The sequence below is a fragment of the Myxocyprinus asiaticus genome, chromosome 50 (assembly GCF_019703515.2).
Source record: "Myxocyprinus asiaticus isolate MX2 ecotype Aquarium Trade chromosome 50, UBuf_Myxa_2, whole genome shotgun sequence".
Lineage (NCBI taxonomy): Eukaryota > Metazoa > Chordata > Actinopteri > Cypriniformes > Catostomidae > Myxocyprinus > Myxocyprinus asiaticus.
The window spans coordinates 8,184,780-8,197,221 of NC_059393.1; the positions used below are offsets into that span (position 1 = coordinate 8,184,780).

The 12,442-nt window shown below is 39.4% G+C and overlaps 1 protein-coding gene across 1 annotated transcript in view; it reads left to right on the top strand.

Moving 5' to 3' along the window:
* The first annotated feature begins 897 nt into the window (after nucleotides 1-897).
* Nucleotides 898-12,442, top strand: part of LOC127438698 (sodium- and chloride-dependent taurine transporter-like) — a 41,292-nt gene continuing 29,747 nt past the window's right edge. Inside the window, exon 1 of the mRNA XM_051694480.1 lies at nucleotides 898-1,086. The gene's annotated coding sequence lies outside the window, so the exon portion shown is untranslated. The remainder of the gene's footprint in view (nucleotides 1,087-12,442) is intronic.

The window sequence follows — 12,442 nt, forward strand, 5'->3', positions numbered from 1 at the left end:
TAGATAAAATCTCGAAATCCACCTTTAGATATTACACATGATCAGGATCGGGAAAGTTTGTTTCATGGTGCTTTTTGCAGTGCATAGTGACAAACAGGCGTTTAGGAAGGCACTGTGGCAGCTTTTGTTGCTATTTAGTGTTTTGGCATGAAATCAAATCAAAAGTGCCTTTTACCTCGAGGGGCCCGTAGCCCTGTTGTACCCAGAGGGGCATGTTGTCACACTATGAGATAAGTTATCAATGGGAACCTGCTATTCAATTCCCTAACAAAGGCTATTTAATGGCTCTTCAGCTATATTTAAACTATAAAACAATTATCATACCATTATTTAGGACACCAGTAACTGTAATTATTAAATTATATAAAAGTTCAATGTGTAAAACATGTGTGACAACTTGCCCCAGCCAGACATGTGTGAAAAATGCTCTTGTACTGAGATCGTAATATAACCTTTTGATTCAAATCTACCCTCATTACATAGATTTCCCTTACCGGAATTTATCCTACTGTCTTTTAATTGTTTCCACTTGTTTACCCAACAGCAGCTATTCCAAAAAAAAAAATATATATATATATATATATATATATATATATATATATATATATATATATATATATATATATGATAGCCTATTGGAATTATAATTTGTAGAATTATTCTTTGCTAATAGAAAACTAGCATTTGTGCATTTGGATTTTTGACTCAAAACCTCATAGTTACTGAGATATAGCCCTTCTCCGTGTGACAACTAGCCCCTCTATTGTGTTCTGCAATGTAAGTGCAACATTAGTGATGGCGCTCTTGAGCACACCTAGAGGCGCATGAGCGCACAGCAGAGATGCGATCCGCAAGCGCACTTTTCTGAACGCAGGAAGCTGGCGCTTTAAGAAGCGACGCGCTGAAGAGGCAGGCCGGTGTTTTTCCATTTGTGATGATGGTCACCCATGTCGAGAGACAAAGGTCAGAAAAAAAGCTCATAAACTAAATTTACCGCCGCCGATGTTATTCAGCACCCAGCAGCCGCACAATACAGAAGGGACAAGAGCATTTCAAAGGAATTAAAGGAACATTTAAACAGTAAAGGTATGATTTCCTAATGCATTGTCGGGAGAGCTCTATATTTAACTAAAACTATAGCTTTTTTTTAAATGTGTCTTTTTCTTAATTTATTACGTGTTTCAAATCTTAGATTAAGCTATTTGAAATGAGGATGTCTTGTTTTGTGTGTCAGGTGGTGCTAAGAGTTTGACAAGGCATCCAGGAAGTAGTCTGGTTAAACAGCTTTTTTACCAGTAACATCTCATGTTATTATGCATTTATCATTTGAAGGACTATACTACTATTAATAATATACCCGCTGTTTGGCGCATTTGCCACTGTGCGAATCTATAAGATGATCTTACATGTTTTATTCATTTATTATTTTAGAGTTATGCTTATTTAACATAGCTTTTACGCATCATACCAGAATTATGTCCATTATAAGCAGATGCGATCTGCTGCATGAATGTATTTCTGTACTTGTCAGTTTCTCCCACTCCCACTACAGGCAAATATAACGGTGTTGACAGCATAGAGTTAAGAATAGACAGCTTTGATGCCCTTGATGAAAACATCAGCGATGGTTTACATATGGAGATTTCATCCAACAGGTGAAACCTGCATGTTGGTTTGAATAGACAATGCTGCATGCACTGTATGGTGCTACCGACAAAATACTTTACTGATGAACTTTCCAGACGCCGTCTGCAACAATATAACGAAATGAAAAGTTTGCAATACAGAGTAATAGGATGTTGGTTTTGTGACGTCTCAAAAGCGTCTTTTGGGAGCGGTTGACACAGGACGCGTTCTAGGGTTTTTAAAACAGCTAGAGCGAAACGAAACGAGCGCAGCTCTTCAGACGCGGTTTTTTTTAGTATCTAGGGGACCGTTCACACAGACGGCGATTTTTCGTCCGCCCGCGCTGTTTACCAATTGTTTTCCGTTGTAGAAATTCGCTACACGGTCGTCGATGCGACGCGTCTTCCTGTTTTTGTCAGCGTTTCACGCAGGATCGCCACGTTTCTTAGACGCCATGTCAAGTTAAAAAGAACTTTGACTGTTAAAAACGCGTTTGAGACACCTGAGTTCTGTTCTGTTCGTTGAGATGCCTCTAGCTTTTTAGAGGACCAGCCAATATGCATTTAGGACAGATGCCAAAAGACTTGGTCGGACAACTAACAAAGTAATTCACTGTGGCGTCTATATCTTGGTGTCATAAAAGAGGACTGCAAACATGAGACTGTCAGCTATTAGTGTTTTGTACTTTTATATTGATGTCATTAAAAATAAAAGTAAGACCTGCAAACAAAGGCATTACTGTTTCATAGTGCCAACAAACTGTTCTGCCCAGAATTTAGGCGTGTAGACTTTGAACTCTAGCATTGCAGTATTTTTTTTATTGTTTTCATTTGTGATTTTTTTTAGACCTGGTTCTCTTATGCATCTATTTGTTTTCATTTATGGGCCAAATTTCACACAGAGCGACCAAACAATTAAAAACTGTATTCAATACAGTTTCCTTAAGAACACATATCAACAAACTGCACTCTGTGCACAAAAGGAGGAAGAGCACTGTAACATAAATGGTTCGGTTTACCTATAAGCTTTCATTGTTTAAGCCCTTCTCTTCTTCTTTCTCATATGCATGGATCAACTTTCGATATGTGAACTGTCCAGGTCTCCATACCTCCATTCATGACACATAAAGAAACACACATCTATGCCACAACTGGCTTTATTCTCTATGCATTTATTGGGAAATGGAGTGGATTTTGAGAAGTAGCTTATGAAAGAGTACTTGTTTGGCAGATTATAGATTCTAGCGTCTTTTTGTTGGATCAGTCATCTCTGGCTTGCCACTAAATGCATGTTGGTTTGGTCGGGCGACAAATATTCCACTTGAACAAGCATGACATTTGTGAAGTTGTAAGTACACAAGGGTAAAAGTTCTTGGTGGACACTGGAGAATTATGAGAGACATGCGATCTGCTCTGGCGTTTGTTTCACCGTCACAGTATACCGATAAGGGCTAATTGAGTTGACTTATGGCAGAAAACTCTGACTTAAGACTTAAATTGCGGGTACAATGTGTGCATAAATTGTGGTTTTTATTGTTTTGAATCTAAGTCAAATGTTCAGAATGAGCTAAATTAATAGTTTCGAAATTAAAAATTTAACCCGTTCATTGTGTAGTAACAATGTCAATCTGTAACGTTGTTTGTACAAGGTCTAGCCATGCACCTTGGATAATCTTGAATTATTAAATGCTGTCTTAGGTTATTCACTTAAACTGGCACTCAACTCTGAATTATCACCTTGAGGAGTTTACCATTACCTACTGCATCTCTCATTTATATTTCATAACTGGTATACCATACTGACCTTGAACCCATTGGGCTGTAATTTTAGCTGAAAGTAGGATTATTAATTGGCGTCCAAACCAAATTTTCTTTAAAACTAGTCAAAATCATTAAATTTTTAATTGACGCCATGATTTAAAATTTTCCTAATTGCATAGTTTAGAATAATAGGTAATTTCTTTGTAGTGAGATGCATAACCAGTTGGATGTATTCTAATGGCACGTCCACACTTTCGTTTTTGAAATGCTCTAGTTTCATTCTAGCACGAATGAGAGGCATACATGTAGCAAAATCGATGTATTTTTAAACAAATACGAGCTGGTGTGGACATCAGCAAATTTGTGTTGGACTGATACTGTCACAATGCACTACCTTGCATCACGAATAAATCAGCAAAGGTACAAAACAATGCACATCTTCTTGCAATTCCTGCAGCTTGTGAAGTGACATTGAAAATCAAAGCAATCGGATGTTGTTATTGGGACACCATAGTTTCCTTGTTTCGAAAAAGTTTGAAAGTCAAAAACAAATTCAACCACATAAAACATCATAATGCTAATTTAAGTGTCTTATCATCCAGTGATTTCAAGTGGGAAAGTTTCGGTCAGTTGTCTTTTTTTGAATTCCATGAACACAAATAGTTTTTGGCGAACTTTTCAGCAATCACTAAAGGCTGGTGTATACTTCAGTTTTTCTGTGTGTGTACCATTACATCTCACACATGGATGAGTGCTCTAACCTTTGAAAGTATGCACGTTTGACCGCAAGCCTGTATGGACATGTCCGCCGCATGCAGGGCCATCCCTAGCAAAGGCGGGACCCATGGTGAGGTCCCCTTTGGAAGTGATCACCTTCCAGGGAGGGGGTCCCCTCGGTAGCCACCACAGCTTACCCTAAGGATGGCCCTGTCTTATGCGTTTTAAGACTGTTTTGTGTTACTCTTTAGAAATGTCAATGGCAGGCAAATAGAAAACGTGTGTCTAAAAAAACTAGGCTGCACGCAGAGAGTAGGTGCATACTGTGCTGATGACGAAATATGCAGCACGTAGAAAACCGAATGACACTTTGGCCTTAATCTTGGCAGAGCAGGAGAACACAATGCAGCATGTCATAGATCAAAAACAAGTTCAAGCTGTAGTGGTCTTTGCAGTCAGCAACTGACTTCAATGCTTATAACTTCAGTTTCAGGTGTTTTTGCTACATTGTTTTGGTTTTGTACCCCTATAGTGTATACTGTATTTACTGTACCCCTTCAGTGTGATTCTTCTAATGCTCTGGACTCTTTATGTGGTGGAATGAGTGCAGAAAGCAATGAATTTTATGTGCTTTCAGCTCTCAGGAAATGTACATGGTTCTAAAATAGAGATGGTTATGTAATAAAGCCAAGCGCTTCATCCAAACTGCAGACCTGAAGTCTCTCATGGTAGTCAGGACTTTGAAGCTGTCCTGGAATTGCTGCTTTTCAACTGAGATGATGAAGTTGATGGCTCACAAAAGCCCTGAAGGCCATAGGCGATGTGCGAGGGGAACTACTACAACTCACTGACCTATAGATGCGGAAGAACAAATCACTTCTAATTAGGGGCTTCTTGGAGGCTTCTTGGAAAGTAGAATGCTTCTATGGAGGGGGGCCTACCACTATTGTACCACTGTGGAAAACTCGGGATGCTCAACCAGGTCTGTTTGAATCAAGATCATTAATGCTGCTTGAGAATAAAAGCAGACACTATCCCAATGTAGTCTGCCATTACGCCACTTTTTTCGATATGTGCACTCCTTGTTAAATGGGTTGAAATTGGCAAGTGGATTCTTTGTTGGAGCTTTCTGAATCAATTGCCTGGATTGTAATTGACAAAAATGGTCCTGCAAGGACAAATCGTCATTGTCCATTCAACAGCACTTTGCTGGCAAATGCAAAGCCTGAGGGAATCAAGTCAGTCCATGCCTTACAATACCCTTTTGTCACTTGTCACATTTTGGCTTATGCAAATGCACTGGGCCTTGTCTTTGCTATGCTGACCAGAATCTGAGGCACATTTGTAAGTCAGTCAAAAACTGTGCACCGCTTTCAAAACAGTTTCCAAAAAATACACCTCTGCACTCTGCTTAGTCAAAGCTGGTTGACACTGCCCCACAAAACACCAACATATGAAATATCTAAAGTTGACTGTTGGATTTAGGAGCCATTCAGACAGAAAACATTCTTGCACTAAAGAAGCAGGTGTCTGAGATGACTTTTTAACAATTTACTTTTTAACTTAACATGACATCTAAAATATGTGATGCTGAAAAAACAAAGATGCAACGTCAAAGTCAAACGAAGAGACAGAGTCAAAGATGACAGTGTAGTGCACGTTTACATGAACAGTTCAAAGCAGTGGACAAGGACACAAAAAACAGGTGTTTTGAGATGCAAAAATGTCTATCTTGACACGCTGTCTAAAAATGTGATGCTGAGATGTGCCGCAACAGTCATAAATGTAAGTGCCTTGAGAAACATTGTTAAAAGTTGAGGTTCTTCTTGACACGGCGTAAAACGTGACGTGGCGCAAAAGTAAAAAAAAATGTCCATGTAGCGCATGTTTACATACTGTCTGCATAAAACATTAGCGGCTGTGTTAACATTAATATCACGTTAAGACGGTACAGGTTTTTGTCCCATCTGCTTACATTCATGTAATAAATTTGTGTTTACATTAATTTCACGTCAAGAGGGGCATTTTGACCAAGAAGCGCATTTGACTGTTCAAATGCACAGCTGCATTCACCACGAAACATGAGTGCTATAGAGATAACGCACAGACATATGCATGTGAGCGTTTGAAAGCAGCCGGCTGTAGTCAAACCAAGCACGGGTACCGAACTGAGTCAGTACTGCCGGTACTTTTAACATCAGTGGGTATTACAATATTGAACTGAGCAGAGATTTCGCAGCACCCCTAGACAGTTGTGACAGGACCCAGTTTGGTAACCACTGGTCTGGTGCATATTCACATAATATAATTTTTTTAAAAGCGGATACGGACATAAAAACACAGGTGTCTTGAGACGCCTGAAAACGAGATGTGGCGCAGTGGTCAAAGATGACATTCTAAGCATGCATGCATAAATAATTGAAAAACAGCGGATACCAACACAAAAACGCAGGTGACTTGAGACGCGTTTTTAAAGTTGAAGTTCTTGAACTTGACACGTTATCCAAAAACACGATGCTAAAAAACAATATGATGCGGTGCAGTGGTCAAAGAAGTTTGTGTAGCGCATGTTCATATAAACAACTGAAAAACAGAGGATATCCCTTACAAAAATGTATAGTTCTGTCAAACTTACTGCAAACGATGTAAATGATGACAGAATTTTCATTTTTGGGTGAATTATTACTAGCCGTTCCTTGTTTGTAGTAAATAAAATTATACTTTAAATTAATCCTTTGGCTGGGCATTCCATGTCAAAAGTCTTTATTTGAACCACATATCTAAATAGGAAAAGCTTTTAATAGTAGCAGGCACGACAACAGCCAGCCTGCAAGCCATCAGCTGTTTAAGTGAAATGCATCAGAGGTGTGGATTGCCATCCACATGCTCTTGTTTGTTGCGTCTGTGGCTTGGGTTGCCACAAGAGGACGGCGCACATGCAAAGATAAATAGTTTCAGATAGACCGCTGATGCTCCCAGGGAGTGGAAATTTACCATTGCTCGTGTTATCCCCTGCTCCAAAGCTGTGACCAATCTGCTGATGGCTTTTAATTGTCTTAGTCTGTGGGCGGGTCGTGGTGTCACTTCGGCTTACACTGAGCCTGCGGTCAGAGGTATGGTGTCTACTGACAGAACATAGACCAATCGGACTCAGCCATGAAGGAAATGTAAGTGGAAGACATGGCATAAATGAACTATGTTGACATGTAAAGGGAATGTATGTTTGCCTTATAGGTATTTTAACTTATTTTATTTTTTTGCGTAGGGGGTGTGTTTGTGTGTAAACTGAGAAAGTGGCCAACTTTGACTTGGAAATGTTATGAATAAAATTGTAAAGGTATGATTTGTTGATGTTTGTATTTGATACTTCAAGGCAAAGGATTTGTTGCACATTTAAAGTATGAGAATCTTTCAATGGTGGGAGATCCTATAGTCATGGAAATCCTAAAATAAATAGCATGGAACTTGAAAATTACCATTTCCAGGCCTGAAAATTTTAGCATTGTCAAGTCGTCCAAATGTATATACTGTATATTTTTGTCTGGGTATTCTAGGTTTTGGCTAAAAATGGCTCTTTGTGAGTGCAATGAAATTTTTTTTTTTAAATATCCTTATCTAGTAATCACGAGTGACTGGAAAATTCTTGGAAAAATCAATGGTTATCAATCATTGGATATTCTCTGGTCAGAAGTTATGGAAACGCTGTATCAAAACGTGGATTGTTACTGAAATGGTATTTGTCTTGTCTGTTAACATTTTGTTTCGTACTATAAATTGTATGTCTAGATAACTGCTGTCCGGCAGTGCGATTTGAATCAGTTAAACTAGGTACTTGCTAGTTTGGTCATGTTTTTAACTCAGCAGTTTGTTTGCTTTGAATCTCTGCCAGGTTAGTTTGTGTCACAGTGTTCTGAATGGAATACAAAAGTGTTGGTCAGGATTTTGCTCTAGTTATGTAACGGAACATGTATGAGATTTAGCGAGCTCCTAAGCCTTGGAAATACACAGATTTAACCTACCTCAAGGGGATGATCTGCATTTGTTGAACTTTTTAGACTATTTTGTAACAATCTAATGTGAATGACCGAGTGAATGCTCCTGTGCTGTATTTGAAAATATAGAATAGAAACTTAGTTGGTTGGCAATGGGACAGTGTTTTACTGGTCCATCACTTGTGAATTTGTAGTAGAAATAACACCCAAATCCTAATGTGACCCGAAGATGAACTTTTCATTTTGGGTTTGTCTGACTTTTTTCACACCTCACCAAAATGACCTGCTGGTTGAACTGCGATGCTCCTCATTGATCTCTGCCCGCATCACCTTTGTCTATTGATGGACTACACTCTTGAAATGGAGTACATAGACTATCAATTAATTACCAACAAAAGCCTTCATCAGCCAACTAACAAAGGACAATGCATCTATGTGAACTTCTGTGGTTAATCCAGGATGGACTTCAAAGACATTAGTCATTAATCTTACAGTTCATAAAACATCTTTGTTTAAACACTGACCCTTAACACTTACTTAGTTTAATAATTTTAAACCATGACTTGCACTGCACACAAATAACTAATATTGGCATTATATTCATGATGTTAGCCAGAGGGGAACTGGCCCCCACAATGAGCCTGGTTTCTCCCAAGGTTATTTTTCTCCATTAACCAACATCATATGGTGTTTTGTGTTCCTTGCCACAGTCGCCTTCGGCTTGCTCACTGGGGTTCTAAATACAATTATTATTTATTTATTTAATTTTTATACTCAATTTACAATCATATTTAATCAAACTACATAATGATGACTCTAAGACTTTATAGATATTACAGTTTCATTTTCTGATAAAGCATGATTTTCTGTAAAGCTGCTTTGAAACAATATGTGTTGTGAAAAGCGCTATACAAATAATAATGACTTGACACCTAAGATCATGTTCAACTAGAAGGTATAGTTTTTCAAGACAAGCTGTGATGTTGGCTTGTCTAAAAGTTTAAACTAGTTTTAAAAGTGTGATGTTATTTAGACATTACAGTATTAAGATAGATAGTAAAATAAAATAAACTCACATAGATAGTAAAATAAATGGATGGATGGATGGAAAAAGAAAGGAAAGCAATTACAAAATTACAATTCAATTACATTTGAATTTTTTTACAATTGGAGTTTGAATAGCCTTGCCTGTCTTACATTCGGTCAATGGGATTGGGGGATTTTTTGATTGCCCCCTACGGGAACACCATGAGTCAGATCAGTTGGAAAAGGCATAGCACACTAAGGGTGGTTTCACACTAGCACTTTTGGTGTGCACCCGAGTCCACTTGAAAAGGTGGTCTGGGGTACGGTTCATGTGAACTCCGGTGCGGTTCACTGCTAATATGAACGCAATCGTACCAAATCTTGGAAGAGAACCACTATTGATGACCTATAATTCACGTCTTTGCAGGCTCCTGATCGCAATTATTATGGTTTAATGAATTTCTCATGCCAGCTTGTGTCCAAATAAATCACCTTCAGAGAACAGCTCACATTCTTCACATCTCTTGCAATGCATCCGCGGGCTCGTGGCAGACAAACGCTAATATTCTTCACATCACTGCACATTCAGTGCATCCATGGCAGACAAACATAATTTTCGTTTTGTGCATGTAAAGTTTTGGTAGTAAATCCAAAGAAATTAATACTTTAATAACACGTTGAAACTGTCTTCTGGAGTTGTTGCCTAGTTACAGTGGTAAACAGCTGCAGCTTGTACTTACGTTAATGATGTAAAAGGACTGTGGTTCGGAAGCAAACAATATGATGTGAACAGAGACCAGAGAGGGCAGGGGGAGGGTGGAGGAAACAAACTCTGGTTCGGTCCAAGCAATCGAGCCAAGTGTGAAAGAACCCTAAGTCAGAACAGTCTGAAGACCTGTACCAAGTTTCGTGGATGTAGCTTGAAACAGTAGGAGTTGCAATCAATAATTTTGTTCTTGGTTTAGGAATTTTGGGAAAACCTTAGACCATGGCTGCATCCAAAAACTAAGGTAGCTGCCTTTATGCCTAATCATTTAATGGAGTAACCAACAGCATTTTTGAATGCATGTACTTCTTAAGAAAACTGGTCTCAAACAGTTTGAAAAGCAACTTATTTTCACCTTACCTCCATATACAGCCTCTGAAAGCAGCAGTTGCTTTGAATAAATGCATCTACCAAATGCATAAATATAAATTTGAATTAATAACTTTAGACCGACAACCAGCAAAGAACACCTTATAACATTGTAGAACTGATATCCAGAGAACCGCTATAAACATATTTGGAGTCTTGGCATGCGCCACACTTCAGGCTCATAAGTTAGTATGTTTATTAATTTGTCTGTTTATTATAGAACAGCCCTTAAAGGAACGGAAAACAGAATATATGTGTATATATTGAGTGTCAAGAGCACCATGAAATTTTCCCTCTCTTCCTTCGTCTCCTAGAGAGCAGGAAAAAATCATACTTGTGTTTAAGAAACCAGCCTCACAGTGGGACTATATTTTGTTCAACTGTTGCCAATCTGTAAGGGAGTCTGGAGTAGGCAGGGATGTTGGAGCCAACTTCGGTATCTTACTCTCTGTGATTTCATCTTGAGGGCTCTATGGCAAGTCTGTCTCATGCTTTGAAACAGAAAATGCCAAACCTGACTTAATTACTCTGTCCTTGAATAGAATCCTTACAGTGTAAACACTGTGTTCATTAAAGGGACATGGACAGGATAAACACATACCACTTCTCAAGCTACAAAACTAAACCCCAATGAGTGAATCAAGAGAGTCATTTTTAAAGAATTCTTTGGAGTTCAACACAAGTTAAGCTCAATCAAAAGCATCTGTGGCATAATGTTAATTACCACAAAAAAATGATTTTGACTTGTCCCTCCTTCTTTAAAAAAAAAAAAATAGTTCACCCAAAATTGAAATTTCTCTCGTTATTCACCTACCTTGATGCCATCCCAGATGTGTATGACTGTCTTTCTTCAGCAGAACACAAATTAAGATTTTTAGAAGAAGAACCTTCTAAAAGGTCCTTATTATGCAAGTTCACAGGTGCCAGCACTTTGATTGTCCAAAAGTCATATTTAGGCAGCATAAAAGTAATCCACACGACTCCAGTTGATTAATGAATGTCTTCTGAAGTGAATCGATAATTAAAAATGTTTTAACTTTAATCAGCACTTCCATCCAGAGCTCTGATGCTGTTTGAAATGGCCAAACTATCGCGTGACGTTCGTTCTTCTGTTGTAAATAGGCGCTGCTTCCGAATTCTCACATGGACTCGCCGACGCGCTTACGTCACGTGAGAGCCGAGGTTTGGATTGTGTCTAGTTAGAGGGCCTCAGGATTGCATCCCTGCTATTTGTAGATGATGTGGTCTTGTTGGCATTATCATGCTGTGATCTCCAGCGCACACTTGGGAGGTTTGCGGCTGAGTGTGAAGTGGTTGAGATGAGGGTCAGCACCTCCAAGTCTGAGGCCATGGTTCTCTACCGGAAAAGGGTGGATTGCTCTCTTCAGGTAAGGAGAGAGCAGCTGCACCAAGTGGAGGAGTTCAAGTATCTCGGGATCTTGTTCATGAGTGAGGGAAAGTTGGAGCATGAGATCGACAGGCGGATCTGTGCAGTGTCTGCAGTAATGCGGTCACTGTACTGGACCATGGTGGTGAAGAAGGAGCTGAGCTTGAAGGCAAAGCTTTTGATTTACCAATAGGTGTATGTACCAACCCTCACCTATGGTCATGAGCTTTGGGTAGTGACTGAAAGAATAAAATTGCGAATACAAGGGGCCAAAATGAGCTTTCTTCGTTGGGTGTCAGGGCTCACCCTAAGGAATAGGGTGTTAAGTTCTGACATCTGAGAGGGGCTTGGAGTAGAACCACTGCTCCTCCGCATTGAAAGGAGCCAGTAAATGTGGTTTGGGCATCTGATTAGGACATGTCCTAATTCGGGCATGTCCAACTGGGAGGAGGCCCAGGGGAAGACCCAGAACACGCTGGAGTGATTATATCTCTCGGCTGGCCTGGGAACGCCTCAGGATCCCCCAGGATGAGCTGGAGGATGTGGCGTATGGGCTACTTTGCTTAGTCTGCCGCCACCGTGATCCAATCCCGGATAAGCGGTTGAGGATGGATGGATGCATGGAAATAATAGACAAACCATATATTTTTGTAATCGTCTATTTGTTTACAATAAGTCTCAGCAGTCAACTGATCTGTTTTATGCTTGATACATAATTTATCCTACTATGGTGTGGGATTGGGAAGTCCTTGTCATGTGGGCACTGAGGTATGCATGATGTCATAACTTCCTCTTTATC